The following is an 18,325-nucleotide window of genomic DNA, read 5'->3' as shown; positions in this document are numbered from 1 at the left end:
TGACTGGAAGTGTGCACCAAATTTGTCTGAAGAACTCTTATAACCTGATACTGACTGGAAGTGTGCACCAAATTTTATGGGTGAAGGCTGAAATGAATTAGGCGAAGAATTCCAGGAAATAGTAGGGTTGTAGTACTATATGAAATGATGGGACTTGGAATGCCAAGTCCTGAAATGTGGAGAAAATAACTGAAAATCCAGACGCACATATATTATGTCTAAGATTACCATTTATCAGAATTTTCCCCCTTCTCTGAGGTATGACAGCCTCTAAAATGGTACATCAAAGTTTGGGGGATTGTGTTTGCGTATGTGTGTGTGTGTGTACCCGCACATATATTATGTCTGAGATTACCATTTATCAGAATTTTCCCCCTTCTCTGAGGTATGACAGTCTCTAAAATGGTACACCAAAGTTTGGGGGAGTGTGTTTGTGTGCGCACAAAGTTTAAAGGTGATTGAGTGATGTTAGATATTCTCTATTCTCCTGTATTTTGTGTCATTTTCTTGTGCGTGTCTTCTGGGACCTAGCATTGCGAATCCTCGCGCGAGCCATCAGCTGGTCCAAGACTGATGAATGCAATTTGCAGTTCAAGAGTAACTCTCACGTGTTACAGTGCTTAAGGTTTAACCTCTTATCTGCAAAGTACGACTAAACTCGGCATCTCACAGCTGATCTACTGGTGCAGGTGAAGAGTTTACTTCAGTTACATTTTTTCTCTCATTTTAAAATTGTCATGAAGTTGGTTTTAAAATAAAAACTCTCTTTCACTGCACATCTGCAAAGCACTTAATTTGCTAGTACAGTAACTGTACTAACCAATTACCCAGCAGCTTCCCAATAAAATCACAAAGACATTTAACCCCACTTGAGAAAGCATGTTACCTGTTACTGTGCCTTCTCACTTTTACCCACAAATGTAACAGCACAGGACATGGATATCCAACCCATATACTGTCACTGTACAATCTAAGTGCCTGTGTTTGCTGTCTTTAGTGACAGATGATTATTTCTAGTCATACGACTAGAGGTAGCAGGTTACACATCATCAGGAAGTGCAGATATGAAGACCTTCTGGGATGGATTTCTCTTCCAGGTATGTCTACCAATTTACTTTCTAGCAAGAAGTCTCTGGGCACTGGTAATAGCAAGCAGCACCCTGAGGCAATACAGCTGATTGGGGTAAGACTACATGCTAACTGGTTTCATCCTGTACCTCAGGGTTTAATTCCCTCCATCCCTAAGTTACTGTACAAGTCAGAGCAAGGCTGCCCCTTAAAGAGGCACTTGTACCTACTGGGCTTAACTGGTTAACAAATAAATAAAAATAAATCCAACTTAATGCCTATTGTTTAGAAAGTTGCTAACTCTTTCAGTTGTTCTTGAAGAGCACCGCTTCTTTTAAGTCTAGACTCAGACATGCCTTGTTAAAGCATTCAGCAGGCTGTGTGGAAAAGTTTAACAGCACAAGATGAAAGATGAATACAATAAATAAAGCAAGGTCATCTATACACAGCAATAAGGGGAGAGCAAAGAAGTTTAATGAAAACAAATTAATGAAACAAGTAAATAAAAGGGGTCCCATAACTGCTCCCCAGTAGTAACTGCAACAGGATGTTTAACTCATTTGCATATGTCAGCACTTGTTTTAATAAGGTACAAAAATACCTTGATTGCGGATAAATCTGTAGTGTGACTTCCTTCAACATTGAGCTGCAAAGATTAAAATGTGATAAAAATCCTTTAAAATGAGCAAGTAAAGCAGCTTTTTGCTTCAAGTAGCACTGCGAATGTTGAGCCAAACACAGCACATTTCGGTGCAGTAGGAGGGAATGGGTTAAATCATAATACATGGCAACAAAATGCAAGATGTTTCCCAGTCAACTTTATAAAGTCATTCATGAAATTTGAAAGAAGGCATAACATTCCAAGATGTCTGGCTCAGTACCCCTCATCGCTCCCAAAGACATTTCCTGGGGTAACCCATAGTTTCTGGGATCGCTTTCTCTACATAATGGGCTGCCTTTCAGACTTCTGTTTGAGATGGGGTTGTCACAACTGCAATTTCTGATAATTTTGATCTTTAGATATGGGTTCACAGACATACAAACAGAAGAGGTTAAACAAAACACAAACTATGGACAACAAAAAAAGCGTTTGTTTTCATACATCTGCATTGATGACAAGAGCACACACAGCCTTTTCATTATAGAACAAGTGTCTTAGCTGCTGTTCTAAATGGAAAGACAACTTAAACAACATAACTACTAGTGACAGACCCTGCAGTGTATGGAACTGTTGAAAACAGAGGCACCTAACACTTTAGGACTAAAATCAAGAAATTAATGCGAAACGAATAAAAACCAAACAGTAATGTAAAGTGCTTTTCATTTGGCTACATAGCCAGAATTCTTCAGACAAAGAAAGCAAAAAGTTTGAAGCATTAAGTATTCATCCTGTACCTTCCTATTAAACTAATTAACCACTAGAAACACATCCTCATAGAAACAGTTAAAAGGCAGTAATTAGGTAATGTTAAAACAGCCAAGTTCAGCATTTTCCAACTTAAAAAGCTACAAATAAGTATTAAGCAAGCAACCCCACCCACCAAGCAAAACATTTTACCATAGAGTTTGTTACCAAATATAATATTAAATATTGGTTAAAAGTTTGCTTAAAATTAACACTTAAACTTGTTAAAATTGTTTTATACTGTCTCTAGACACCTACACATGTTGTTTGTACAAAGTGTTGTTAAAATACTCCATTAGCTACAAAAACATGTACACAGTTACTTCAGACCAGAGGTTACAAAATCCATTTAGCTGTTACACTTCCAAGATGCGAATTAGATTCTACGCTGAACCTCCAGTTTTTATATCAGGGCCAAACAGCAAGTCATCTACTCAAACTTTTTAATTTTAAAATACAAGTTAGTGAGATTACTTTGTTTAGTCCTGGTGCCCTACTGGCATTTAGTCTCATTTGCCAAAGCAATTCCAGTTGTTTCAACAATAGTTGGAATGGGCCCCTCATAAGTTGGGTACAATCTGATCAATAATTCTAAAAACACAAAAAAATGTCCAAAGTTATGGTTGCAATGCCTTGCCAAAGCGTTCTCCTTTTTGCCTTTGGTAATACTGTGTACATGCTCATGTACCCTTTCCTTTAGTCTTCTGTCGGTTTTTCCGACATAGAAGGCTGGGCATGTCTGACACTGGGGTAGCAACACCACTGCCTTGGAATTACAATCAAACCGTCCACTAACTTTATAAGTACTTCCTCGAATCAAAAAGGTGCTACCAGTCGCCATAAACTTACAAAAATTGCAAACCTCACATTTGAACATTCCAGGTGTTCTAGGGCACATAGACTTTCCACTTTTTAAGAGGGCTTTTTAAAGTTTTACCTCTTCTAAATGTTACAATAGGTTTGCTCCCCATCTTCCCCATTATCTTTGTGTCTGAACCAAAAATGTTCCAGTTTTTCCACAAAATTTTAATAATTTGATTAGCATCAACACTAAATGGAGTGATGAAACTAATTCTATAGTTCTCAATTCTATTGTCTCCTACTAGTAAACCATCCATAGGTACTTCTATACAACTCGAATCATAAGAAACTTCTTCATGGTTAAATAAGATGGGTTTGAACCACCCTGTTTGTTTTAAACCGGATCTCACTCGATCTCACTCACAAGCTCAGACACCATACCAACTGGGTACCCTCTATGAATAAACATATTAGGGCATCACACTCCTCTAAAACGTCCTTCTCCTCTGACACCATTCTGGCAGCACAGACTGACTTTTAATAACAGATTTTTTGGTGGTGGGGATGTGAACTTGTATAAAAAAGAAAAAAATTAGAGTACGTTGACTTGCAGTAAATTTTAGCCATGTACTTTTACCCACTCTATCCTTAATTAAATTAACATCCAAGTAGGCAATAGTTTCTTCATGGAAGACACTAGTAAATTAAAAAAAAAAAAAGTTATGTACTCTCCATAACATTCCACGTATGTAGTCCATCTCGCCGAACATTATTACATGTGGGTTCAGAGCCAATCCTCGGCTACGACTCGGCTGCTTAGAAAGCCTGAAAACTTCTGATTGGCTCGTGGCTAATAGGTATCCCATGATACATGCGCACATTCCCCAGATCTTGTTTGCTACTAGTCTACCAGAATCAGACATGAAAAAGGAACAAAGGTCCGGAAGAATAAATTGCAATAAAAGGAGCCCTTGTGGCAAAAAACCACTATAGAAAGGGGAAAAAACTGTATCCAGATCCTCCAGGAAGGGGGCTGGTGGGTGGGTTTGTAATAATGTTCGGCGAGATGGACTACATACATGGAATGTTATGGTGAGTACATAACTTCTTTATGTTGAGATGGACTATATACATGGAACGTTATGGTGAGTACATACCTTCTTTATGTTATGTAGTCCTATCTCGCCTCCATTATTACATGTGGGACAGCGTCCTTAGCATCTTCAATGAGTGGCTCACTGAAGATACTCCTGAGTACCGTGGAACCAAATGAAGCTCTACCCCTGGAAGTTAAATCCAATTTATAATTAGAAATGAAGGTATGAGGGGTAGCCCATGTTGCTGCTGCACAAATACTATCAATAGGTGTCCTGGCTTGGAAAGCAGCAGAAGTAGAGAAGGACCTGGTGGAATGTGCTTTAACTTTAAAGGGTAACTCCTTTCCTTGAGAACTGTAAATAAAGGAAATACAACTACAGATCCAGTTCGAAAGTGTAACCATGGAAACTGGCAAGCCCATTCTCGCCTCAGCAAAGGAAATAAACAGCTGTTCTGATTTTCTAAATTCTTTGGACCGGTGGATATAGAAACGTAGTTGCCTGTGCACATCCAATTAGTGGAATGTATACTGTGCTTTATTGGAGTGATTAGGGAAGAACACTGGCAATTCAATTGTTTGGTTTAAGTGATATTGAGAACAGACTTTAGGAATAAAAGAAGGGTTAGTCCGGAGAGAGACCCTATCTTTGTGAAAAATTAAATATGGAGGTTTAACAGACAGAGCTTGTAATTCAGAAACTCGCCTGGCTGAGGTTATTGCCACCAGAAAAAGAGTCTTCCACGACAGAAACTTCAACTGACAACTATGGGCTGGTTCAAAGGGTAGCAGAGTAAGTCTAGACAGAACTAGATTCAGGTCCCAAGGTGGAATGGGGTCTTGTACAAGAGGTCTCAACATCGTGGAACCCTTAAAGGATTTGCACAGTTTGTGAAACATAAGACTGGAATCGTTAATCCCCACATGAAAATGAGATATTGCTGCTAGTTGAACTTTAAATGGATCAACTTCTCTATTGTGTGCCCATATGGAAAATCTCTTCCATTTACTATGATACAATTTTCTGGTCGAAGGCTTGTGAGAAGAGGTAATAATATGAGTTACAGCTGGAGACAAATCATGAAGCCTGACTAGTGATGAAACTGGAGCAGCCATGCTGTCAGTTTGAGAGTGTGGAGACTGGGGTGAAGAGAACCTGACGTGGCAGAAGGTCTGGCACTGGGTCCAGCCTCCATGGGCAATCAAACAGGTGAGGCCCGAGAAAAGGGAACCAAATCTGACGAGGCCAGTAAGGGGGTAATGAGGATCATCTTGCTTCCCAACAGCATTGCTTTCTGTATGACCTCGGGAATGAGTGGAAAAGGAGGAAAAGCATAAAGGAGTCCCGGGGGCCAATCATGGACGAGTGCATCACTTGGAGACTCCCCCGGAGGGGGGAGGTGCTGCATTTGGTGTTGATGGGACTGGCAAAGAGGTTGCAGCAGGGTTGTCCCCACTTGTGGGAGATCATGCTGGCTATTTTCTGGTTCAAGGATCATTCGTGAGGTAACAAAATTGCCCTGCTTAGCTTGTCCGCTATTATGCTGGAAGTCCCCGGGATATGCGTTGCAAAGAGAAAGCGTCAGGAAGAAATCGCCCAATCCCAAACTCGCATGGCCTCTCAACATAAAGGGTATGATCTGGTTCCCCCTTGTTTGTTTAGATACCAGACAACCGACATGTTGTCAGTCTGGATAGCTATCGTCCCTAGAGGGAGAAGGTTGTGAAGTGCTTGCAACGCTAAAAGCACCGCCCTCATCTCTAGGACATTGATATGCAGATGGGCCTCCTGCTCTTGCCATGTGCCTTGGACAGTCCTGCCAAGATAATGCCCCCCCCCACCCTGAGAGGCATCCATGGTCAAAGTGGCAACAGGTCGGTGCAGTACAAAGGGAGTCCCTGTGGTAAGATGACCTGGTTGAATCCACCAACGTAGGTCCTTTTTGCAAGAATCTGTAATCAGGATCTGATGATGTAGGGGCAACTGTTGAAACGACCACTGGGATGACAGAAGCCATTGGAGTATTCTCATATGTAGTCTTGCTAAAGGTACCAAGGTTATGGTTGACGCCATAGTTCCGAGAAGCTGCAACACCACTTTCACTTTGACTCATTGAAGGGGAAGTATTCTGTAAACTTGTTGCACAAGATTCTGTATTTTGTCTGTAGGTAGTCTGGCTGACATCTCGACCATGTCTATGTTTGCTCCTATAGAAGTTATAGACTGAGTGGGCAAAAAAGAAGACTTTTCCCAGTTTATTGAGATTCCCAACTGGGAACAGAGCTTGATTGTGGAATCTCTTGATTGAATTAGGCGATGCCTGGTGGTGGCGGTCAGGAGACAATCGTCAGGTATGGAAAGACTTCGATTCCCTGATGCCGCAAATGAGCTGTGACTACTGCCATGCACTTGGTGAACACCCAGGGGGCTGTGATGAGACCAAAGGGCAGCGCCCAAAACTGGTAATGATTGGCTCCCAGCCGGAAATGTAGGTAGCTCCTTGATGCTTTGTTGATCATTATGTGTTAGTAGTCATCCTGGAAATCTATTGAGCACATCCAGCTGTCTCTCCCCAACAAAGGGAGTATGGATTGTAGTGTGACCATTCGGAACTTGGACTTGAGGTCTAGGATGGGTCTCCAGTCCCCTGTTCTTTTTGGAACTAAAAAGAACCAGGAGTATGTTCCGAATCCTGTCTGGTCTGCTGGGACCTTTTGGATGACTCTTTTTAATAGCAGCTTTTCTATCTCTATAGCCGCTTGATCCCTGTGATTGGGTGGTACATCTGGGATCCTTTTGGGAGGGCGTGGAGGATGGGAAAAGGGTATAGAGTAACCTCTGGTAATGATGTCTTGTCTCGAGTGAGATTTAGCCAGGCTTCTGGGTACGAGGATAGGCGACTCGCGACCGGCTCCAGAGACGCACAGTCAGGTTCCACATCAGGAACGCTGATAGGGACGGTCACGAAAGGAATCGTGACCACCCTGATTTTGTGGGCCTCCCCTGCCTCGAGAGCGACGTCTACCATTATATCCTCCTCCCCTGCCTCAGAAGGAGGAATCACCTTGTGTGTCCTGAAAAGGTCTCAGATTTCTTGAACCACATTTTGCCACTCTTCTGACCTTTACGGTAAGGTCTCGAAGGAACTGTAAAATGGACTCCCACGGCAGAGAGCGTCTTTCCTTCCTGCTCACACCTGGTGAGGGTATCTTTCACCTTGGGTCCAAAAAGGGAGGATCCATCCACAGGAGCATTGGTGAACGTAGACTTGAAAGGCTCAGCAAAGTTGCATAGACGCATCCAGGAATGTCTCCTTAATGAGACTCCTGAACCCGCCGCCCTACTCGCACCATCAGCTGCATATGAGCTCAGCCGCATGGAGGAGTTAACAATAGATGTGAGGGTAGCCAACTGAGCCGACACTGTAGATGGGACTGCTTCAGTCGAGGTACTCTGAAGAGTATCTTCTAACTCCTTTAGATCTCTCTGAAGTCTCGTAAAATGTGATAGATAGTTCAGCGATCTGAGTGTAAAAGCCGCTGAAGAGAAGATATGCTTCCCGTACCTATCCATCGTCTGGGATTCCTTGTTAGGTGGATGGATAGAAGTAGTAGTCTCTGCTAGCTCCTTCTTAGTGGCTGCCACCACCACCATGGCATCAACAGGTAAACCCTTAGATAAAAACTCTTTGTCCTGAGGGGCAGAGAGAAATGTATTCGGCCTCCTGGGGACCGGTTCCCACGACATCGGGAGTCTGCCATGCCTTCTGACTCACGAGATCTAGCAATTCATCAAATGGAGGAGACACCCATGAAGCTGAGGGTTGACATCCAAAAGCTTTCAGGTACACTGACTCATCGGAAGGGGTAATGGTGGGCCAGCTGCCTCTCTGCCCGAGGATCTCCAAAATGTCTGCAAAGGAGACATCTTCAGAGGATGACTTAGGGGACCCCTCCAACTCATCGAGGTCAGTGTCAGATGTGACAGACTCATCAGGGGCGTCTACATGCTTCCTCTTACATGATCTCTTCCGAGGGGGGCTCCTCAGTGGGGTCTTCTGGGGAGGTCTTGGAAGATCGGGGACCACCCAAACGGGGGTCCTGAGGCTGTGAGTCTCTACCATCCCAGGGGAGAGAGGATGCTGAGACTGTAGTCGGCGCTTGAGGGAGTATAGCATCAGTACTCCTACATGGTATGGATGAACTATCCAACATGCTCCTCATCTTCATGAAAACAGATTCCTCCAGCTCCGAACAACGCCCCGGCTCCGAGGAGAGTGTAGGCGCCGATGGCTCCAAAGGAATCAGCTCCAAGAACGATGTAGGGTCCGAGCTCACTTGGGCCGCCGCACCAAGTGGAAGACTCTGCACCGAAAAGGTTCGGTTCCAAGTGTCCCCCTTGGGCCCGACCGAAGAGCTTCGGACCCTAGACACTTCGGACAGCGCCGACAGTGTCGGAGTGGGGCCTGGCTCCAAGAGAACCACCCGGGGAGTTGGAGCTGAGGACACCACTATAGTTGGTACCGACAGCATCGGCTCCAAAGGCCCAATCTGGGTTGGAGGAGGAAACAGAGCAGGGTCGGTAACAGGAGTCGGCTCTGAGACAGAAGTGGTCGGAGCCGATAAAAATTTTGGCAAGGCCGATGACTTAAGGAGTCTGAGCACCACTCTCTCGATGTCGTCTTCAGAAAAATTCCTGGAGGATCTGGAGGACAGAGTTGTAGACCTCGCTCTCTGTAATATAGGTGATTTTAAAATAGGGGAGACCGGTGGAATGTCTGTAGACCGGCTCCAAAGAGGACTGATGGTGATCGGCACCGAAGCACTGGATGCCGACACTGCAATGTCCATGTCCAGAATCACAATCGGCTCCGAGGACAGTGGAGCTAAAGAGACAGAGACCATCTCTGATTTGGGTAACTTCTGTGGACGTTCAGAGACAGAAGCTGAGGCTGGAGAAGGCCTTCTGGAGGTCTTGCCATTATCTTTACTGGAAGAATCCGACCTAGCAAAGGAGGACGAGCTGGCTAGGTCTTCCTCGAAAGAAGATTTCAACAATCCTTTTAGAATCAACTTATTCTTCCATTCCTGGAGCACTCTAGCACTAAAGGAATGGCAAAAGAGACAAGTCTCTTGAAGATGTATGTTCCCTAAACAGTACACACAGATGCTATGTCCATCAGTGATGGACATTTTTTGAGAGCATTTAGTACACTTTTTAAATCCTGACTGTTTATGCTCTTTATGTTCCTTAGACATAATGGCAGTCTCAACAGGTGATTGAAGAGAAAAAGCAACACACTCACTCAACAAGAGAGGAACTAGATCCTATAACAAACAGATCTAGCCCTATTTCTCACAACAAACAACCAAGGGAAGTTTTACTAGGTTCTCTAACTTAAATGAACCTAGTGTAAAGGAAAGGGAAACAGACTAATACCTCTTAGTAAAACGGTTTAGTAAAACGCACACACTCATGGGAACACACACACAAAAAAGGCCAACAGGCCCAAAATTTTATAGCAGAAAGTCAAATCCAGGAAAAAGTCAAGTCCGGTTAAATTGACACAACTGGTTATCACAATAAGGCTAACAGCAATAAGAAAAGCACTTCACAAGAAGTTAAACAACTTCTAACAATCACAATAATAAAGAACTAAATCACTTAGCCACAGCCAACCAAAAGAAGCTTCCGACTGAAGACACGGCAAATGAGATCTGGGGAATGTGCGCATGCATCATGGGATACCTATTAGCCACGAGCCAATTAGAAGTTTTCAGGCTTTCTAAGTGGTCGAGTCGGAGCAGAGGATCGGCTCCAAACCCACATGTAATAATGGAGGTGAGATAGGACTACATAACATCTAGTGGTATCGTTTAAACTGTCCACTAGTTATAAAGCCTCTTGTTGTTCCCTTCTAAACATCAGAAAAATGTCATCCAAAAACCTTATATACCACAATTTTGTTATTTCCTAAAACCTGATAGGGGAGGGGGATTATGTTTTGATGGATAAGGCAGACTACAATAAAAGAATAAAGTTCTAAATAATGTTACATATGTAAAAGCAAGTCTGCATGAGTTACATGTTGCTTACAACCGTATTAGGATTTTCCTACACGATTTATTGAAGAAGCTATTGATGTGTCAGCTTTTAACTATTTGCAGACATTGTCCCAAAAGATTCCAGTGTTGTTTGGCATCCCGAAGATGCATAAGAATATCCACAATCCTCCGATGAGGGCACTGGTGGACGCAAGGGTGCCCATTACTTATGCTATTGCTAAACTGGTAGACCTTGCCCTTAAAAATATGTAGAAAAAGAAAGACAAATTTTTAAGGACTCTTGGGCATTTCTGGTTAACATCAACAAGTGTGAGTTTAAGGAGGATGTGAATCTTCTAACTATTGATGTTTGTGACTTGTACTTCTCTATCCCAAGTGCCATTGGTATAGAATGGGCGGTGGAGAGGTTAACAGTTTCATGGCGGAAATGAGGCTCATGGAAGACCTGTTGGATGTGGTGTTGTCTAACAACTTTGTCTTGTTTGATTTTGACATCTATCTTTGCCACACGCCTCTCTTCTTCCCTACAAGTTTCTCATAACTACATCACTTTCAGAGACCAAAAAAACTTCAACCCAGAAGCCTTCTCTAACTCCCTAAAATGCCTTAACTGGTACCCACTAAAAACTCTTCCCCTGGAAAGTGCTATCACTCACTTTAATTCCACTTTCTTAAACCTGTTAGATACACATGCTCCCTTAAAAACCAGAAGAATAAAAAACAAAACTACCCCTTGGCTAACTAAAAATACACTAACAACCATGCGACTAAGAGATAAAGCCTGGGCACGCTATCTGAAGCACAAATCTCCCACTACTCTTAATGACTACAAAACTCTTCGTAACTCGGTAAAAAAGCTCATAACAGACAGTCACAATTATTACTCTTCTCTTCAAAGTAAATACAAAAATGACCCACCAAATTTCTGGAGGTATAACCTCCCTCTTAAAACCCAGTAAAACTGAAAACCCAAACCCCAACCCAAGCGTACAAGACAATGACCTTGCCACTGAGAGTTTAACTCTTTTTTCACTGACTGCATTTCCAAACTAACCTCTTCCTTCTCCTCCAACCACCCACCTCCAACTTCCTCCTGTCCTCCCCCTACTCCTCCTCCTTCTCCACTCTGTCATCCTACTACCTCTCAATCACTTAGATTCTCCCTGGAAACAATCCCTACTTCCACTATCAAAAAACTCCTGAAAAAGCTAAAACCTTGCACCAATGCCCCAATAACATCCCCTCACACTTCCTCAGTATAGCTGCAGATGCTATCGCCCTGCCAATTAGTATCCTAATCAACCGCTCCATCCGAGAAAGTCACGTTCCTCAAATCTGGAAAAAGGCCTTTATAATTCCCCGTCATAAAGGAGGAAATAATACTAGTATTACCAGCTTCCGGCCCATCGCTATCCTCTCTCCTATTTCAAAAATTCTAGAGAAAAGTATTCACCTCCAACTCCTTCCCTACTTACTAGACAAGAACCTACTAACTTCTACTCAACACGGCTTCCGTCCCAATCACAGCACTATGACAGCCCTCCTATCATTCCTTGAAAATGTGAACAAGGCTAGAGACTCTGGCCTTACTGTATCTACCATCCTACTTGATCTATCCAAAGCTTTGGACCCATCTCCCATAACTTACTACTAACTAAACTCTCTAAGCTAAACCTTTCACCTTCTGCTCTTAATTGGTTCACCAGCTATCTCTCAGACAGGCAACAAGCTGTTAAGTGGAAAAAATCCTTCTCTTTCCTAAACACCCCCACTGGTGTTCCACAAGGTTCCATATTAGGACCCCTTCTCTTTAATATCTTTGTAAATGACTACTATCACTCTATCCCCTATGCTGACATCATCCAATATGCAGATGATTCTACAATCATCTGTGCTTCATCTTCCATTCCAACTCTCCAAAAGCTGACTCAAGATGCCTTCTCCACCACAGAACAGTGGATGAAAGACAACCATCTTGCACTTAATGCAGCCAAATCAAAACTAATGATATTCACCCCCTCTAAAACCAACACATTGGATCAACAACCATTCTCCATTACCAGTCAAAATAATAACCCACTTGAACTGGTAACAGAAACCAAGCTTCTAGGAGTCCAAATTGATAATAACCTTACTTTCAAGTCTCATCTACTACAAAACATTAAAAAAACCCACCAAAAACTAGGCCTGCTGTACGGTCACCAACAATTCCTCTCACCTACTACCAAACTCACTCTCTCTACCACATTTCTCTTACCCTCCCTCCTTTATGGTGCCCCTCTTAACTAATCTACAATCATCTCTCAAAACAAAACTTTCGACCTGTTATAATAAAATAGCCAAATTTGCCACTAGCAATAATTCTTCAACCCATCACTGTGTACCACTCCACAAACTAAATTGGCTTAAACTTCCCACCTACCTCTCCTACACTCAACTAACATATGCACACAAACTCATTTTTCAACCATCCCTCTCTGTCCCTCCCTGTCCACTACCTTTAAAATCCACCACACTCAAAGACTTCTCAGATCTACTAATCATAATCTAATAGAAGTCTATAGACCCCATCGTCCCCCAGGACATAACCTCCTCTCCTTTTCACTAGCACGCCTATGGAACTCCCTCCCACCCTCCATTCGTACCATCACTAGCCTTCCTACCTTTAAAAAATCACTCCACTCCTACCTATCATCCACATGGGAATGCTCCTGCTCCTACCCCACATAATCTTTCTATACTCTCTACTGTATTCACCTTTTACTCTATCTCAGCCAGTAACCTAGTCCTTAATAGTTCCTATCCTCCTATAAGCCTTATGCATCTATCTACTCACTTCCTTATCCATGTGCCTAATATATAATTTGGTTTCAACTTTAATATGTTTTATACTTTGATTGTATTAATGCTTAACTTTACTCATTGTAACCACTGTACCTCGTGATGTCATGTACAATAATGTGGATGTAAATCTCTATAATATGTACTCTGCATATAAATCTCTATAATATGTAAACTGTAATGGAGCTTTTCTCCCCCAGGACTCCATTGAAAACGGGTTCTCTTGGCCCAATGGACTATCCTGGTTAACCAACAGCAAATAAATAAATAAAATAAGTGGGTGTAGCCATGGGCTCACCCTGTGGGGCCTCATTCGCTAACTTAGTGATGGCCCAGTGGGAAAGTACAGTTTTGTACCTACCATAAATGTAGATGTTAGAGTGCTAATACAGCTGCAGTCATAACAGATGGGTTCTCCTGCCGTCAGGCGGGTCCTCGGTCGGCCGAATTCCAAAGTCTAGGTCAGTGCCGGGTTGTCGCCGCTTCCCCTGACGTCAGTGTGACAGGGGTATAAAGGAACCAGCCAACGCCATTTTCTTCAGTTTTCTTGCCCCAGATGTCAGGTGCCCCCAGAAGGAAGGCAATACATAAATTTGTGTAATAATGCAGTGCAATATAATCAAAATACAGTAGTTGCAAGCAAATACATCATAAATGAATACCCCAATCAGGTTGTATGAGGATGTGTTGGCCTATAGGCCTGTCCCAAGAGGAAGGAGGGAGGGAAACCTGGACTGCAGCTGTATTACCACTCGAACATCTACATTTATGGTAGGTACAAAACTGTACTATGTTCATCGTGCATACAGCTGCAGTCCTAACAGATGGGTAGAATACCAAAGCTAAGAAAGGGGTGGTAGGCACTTAGGTGGAATTAGGAGGAGCCAAAATGCCCTGCAAGACTGCAGTGGCAAAGCCTGCTCTAGATTTTGAGTATAATGGTAAGTTTTAGTGCTTGGAGAAGGTATGCACAGAACTCCAAGTGGCTGCTTCCAAAATATCCTTGGTAGGAACTCCTCTGAGGAATGCTGCAGAGGTGGCTGTGGCCCTGGTGGAATGAGTCCTAATGCCTGTAGGAACAGTTTTGCCATGAAAGGAATAGCAAAAGCGTATGCAGTGGGCTATCCATTTTGAGATTGTCTGTTTGGAAATTGGCTTCCCTTGAGGCTCCTACATAGGCCACAAAGAGCTGTTCTGATTTTCTGAAAGGCTTTGTTCTGTCCAAATAATAACGCAGTTGTCTGTGGATGTCCAAGGAATGTAGTAATCTCTCCCCTTTGTTTTGAGGATTAGGATAAAAAGTACGTAAATGTATGGCCTGATTTAAAGCTACCCTGGATACCACTTTAGGCATAAAGGACGGGTTGGTTCGTAAGGAAACTCTGTCCTGATGGAAGATAATAAAAGGTTGGACGGCCATGAGAACCTGTAGTTCTGAAACTCTACGAGCTGAGGTGATAGCCAGAAGGAAAGCTGTTTTCCAGGACAAACATTGCAAATCTGAGGAGGCAGCTGGCTCAAAGGGAGGCAAGGTCAGTTTTTCCAGCATGAAGCAGGTATTGGTTGTTTTCTTGGAGGCCTTAAATTCTTAGCCCCTCTGAGGAACTGCCTTAGGAGAGGGTGAGAGAATAAAGGTGGATCAGTGTTGTATTCTGCAGAAATGGCTGATGCATGGATTTTGATGCAGGAGAAAGAAAGTCCACTGCTTAGCAGTTCAGCCAAATATTGTAGTATTTGGGGTAAATTCAGTTTTCCAGGATCCTGGCTCTTTTTCTCATTCTAGACACAAAAACGTTTCCATTTTGTGGAATAAGCTTTTCTAGTTGATGGCCTTCTGGCCTCCAAAATGACATCCTGCACCTCCTTGGAGAGTAGGGCCTTTTGTGATGCTAAGGAATCTTCCATGCGGCTAGATTGAGTGTTTTTAGCTGGCTGTGAAGAGTTTTGAAACTGTGCTGAGTCAGAAGAAGAGGCATTAGAGGCAGGGTCCATGGTGGGGAATGCGTCAGGCTCCTCAGGAGTGGGTACCAGTGTTGCCTTGGCCAGTCCGGAACAATGAGGATCATCTTTGGTCTGTCTGCTTTGGTCTTTAATAGAACTTTGGGCAGCAGAGGAAGAGGAGGGAAGGCATAAACTGTCATTGATGTCCAACTGAAGGAAAGAGCGTCACTCTCCAGGCCTTTGGATGGAAGATCCTTGAGCAGAATTTTGACAATTGATGATTCTTGTGGGAGGCAAAGAGATCTATGTCTGGCCTTCCCCATTGATTTTTAAAAATTGGAAGATCCGAAGAAAGACTTAGGTCCCAAAAAATCCTTTTAGAATCAACTTATTCTTCCATTCCTGGAGCACTCTAGCACTAAAGGAATGGCAAAAGAGACAAGTCTCTTGAAGATGTATGTTCCCTAAACAGTACACACAGATGCTATATCCATCAGTGATGGACATTTTTTGAGAACATTTAGTACACTTTTTAAATCCTGACTGTTTATGCTCTTTATGTTCCTTAAACATAATGGCAGTCTCAACAGGTGATTGAAGAGAAAAAGCAACACACTCACTCAAGAGAGGAACTAGATCCTATAACTTAAACAGATCTAGCCCTATTTCTCACAACAAACCACCAAGGGAAGTTTTACTAGGTTCTCTAACTTAAATGAACCTAGTGTAAAGGAAAGGGAAACCGACTAATACCTCTAAGTAAAACGGTTTAGTAAAATGCACACACTCATGGGAACACACACACAAAAAAGGCCAACAGGCCCAAAATTTTATAGCAGAAAGTCAAATCCAGGAAAAAGTCAAGTCCGGTTAAATTGACACAGTTGGTTATCACAATAAGGCTAACAGCAATAAGAAAAGCACTTCACAAGAAGTTAAACAACTTCTAACAATCACAATAATAAAGAACTAAATCACTTAGTCACAGCCAACCAAAAGAAGCTTCCGACTGAAGACACGGCAAATGAGATCTGGGGAATGTGCGCATGCATCATGGGATACCTATTAGCCACGAGCCAATTAGAAGTTTTCAGGCTTTCTAAGTGGTCGAGTCGGAGCAGAGGATCGGCTCCAAACCCACATGTAATAATGGAGGTGAGATAGGACTACATAACATCTAGTGGTATCGTTTAAACTGTCCACTAGTTATAAAGCCTCTTGTTGTTCCCTTCTAAACATCAGAAAAATGTCATCCAAAAACCTTATATACCACAATTTTGTCATTTCCTAAAACCTGGTAGGGGAGGGAGATTAAGTTTTGATGGATAAGGCAGACTACAATAAAAGAATGAAGTTCTAAATAATGTTACATATGTAAAAGCAAGTCTGCATGAGTTACATGTTGCTTACAACCGTATTAGGATTTTCCTACACGATTTATTGAAGAAGCTATTGATGTGTCAGCTTTTAACTATTTGCAGACATTGTCCCAAAAGATTCCAGCATTGTTTGGCATCCCAAAGATGCATAAGAATATCCACAATCCTCCGATGAGGGCACTGGTGGACGCAAGGGTGCCCATTACTTATGCTATTGCTAAACTGGTAGACCTTGCCCTTAAAAATATGTAGAAAAAGAAAGACAAATTTTTAAGGACTCATGGGCATTTCTGGTTAACATCAACAAGTGCGAGTTTAAGGAGGATGTGAATCTTCTAACTATTGATGTTTGTGACTTGTACTTCTCTATCCCGAGTGCCATTGGTATAGAATGGGTGGTGGAGAGGTTAACAGTTTCATGGTGGAAATGAGGCTCATGGAAGACCTGTTGGATGTGGTGTTGTCTAACAACTTTGTCTTATTTGACTCTGACATCTATCTTTGCCACACACCTCTCTTCTTCCCTACAAGTTTCTCATAACTACATCACTTTCAGAGACCAAAAAAACTTCAACCCAGAAGCCTTCTCTAACTCCCTAAAATGCCTTAACTGGTACCCACTAAAAACTCTTCCCCTGGAAAGTGCTATCACTCACTTTAATTCCACTTTCTTAAACCTGTTAGATACACATGCTCCCTTAAAAACCAGAAGAATAAAAAACAAAACTACCCCTTGGCTAACTAAAAATACACTAACAACCATGCGACTAAGAGATAAAGCCTGGGCACGCTATCTGAAGCACAAATCTCCCACTACTCTTAATGACTACAAAACTCTTCGTAACTCGGTAAAAAAGCTCATAACAGACAGTCACAATTATTACTCTTCTCTTCAAAGTAAATACAAAAATGACCCACCAAATTTCTGGAGGTATAACCTCCCTCTTAAAACCCAGTAAAACTGAAAACCCAAACCCCAACCCAAGCGTACAAGACAATGACCTTGCCACTGAGTTTAACTCTTTTTTCACTGACTGCATTTCCAAACTAACCTCTTCCTTCTCCTCCAACCATCCACCTCCAACTTCCTCCTGTCCTCCCCCTACTCCTCCTCCTTCTCCACTCTGTCATCCTACTACCTCTCAATCACTTAGATTCTCCCTGGAAACAATCCCTACTTCCACTATCAAAAAACTCCTGAAAAAGCTAAAACCTTGCACCAATGCCCCCGATAACATCCCCTCACACTTCCTCAGTATAGCTGCAGATGCTATCGCCCTGCCAATTAGTATCCTAATCAACCGCTCCATCCAAGAAAGTCACGTTCCTCAAATCTGGAAAAAGGCTTATATAATTCCCTGCCATAAAGGAGGAAATAATACTAGCGTTACCAACTTCTGGCCCATCGCTATCCTCTCTCCTATTTCAAAAATTCTAGAGAAAAGTATTCACCTTCAACTCCTTCCCTACTTACTAGACAACAACCTACTAACTTCTACTCAACACGGCTTCCGTCCCAATCACAGCACTATGACAGCCCTCCTATCATTCCTTGAAAATGTGAACAAGGCTAGAGACTCTGGCTTCACTGTATCTACCATCCTACTTGATCTATCCAAAGCTTTGGACCCATCTCCCATAACTTACTACTAACTAAACTCTCTAAGCTAAACCTTTCACCTTCTGCTCTTAACTGGTTCACCAGCTATCTCTCAGACAGGCAACAAG

General features: G+C 42.6%; 1 protein-coding gene across 1 annotated transcript in view; it reads right to left on the bottom strand.

Annotated features, from left to right (window-relative positions):
* Positions 1-18,325, bottom strand: part of EMSY (EMSY transcriptional repressor, BRCA2 interacting) — a 1,287,433-nt gene that overhangs the window by 774,888 nt on the left and 494,220 nt on the right. The window lies entirely within an intron of this gene.

The sequence above is a fragment of the Protopterus annectens genome, chromosome 5.part1 (assembly GCF_019279795.1).
Source record: "Protopterus annectens isolate FY-2018-M chromosome 5.part1, PAN1.0, whole genome shotgun sequence".
NCBI classification, from domain to species: domain Eukaryota; kingdom Metazoa; phylum Chordata; order Ceratodontiformes; family Protopteridae; genus Protopterus; species Protopterus annectens.
Note: the sequence above shows the minus strand (reverse complement) of the source record. Positions and strands in the feature narration are given on the sequence as shown.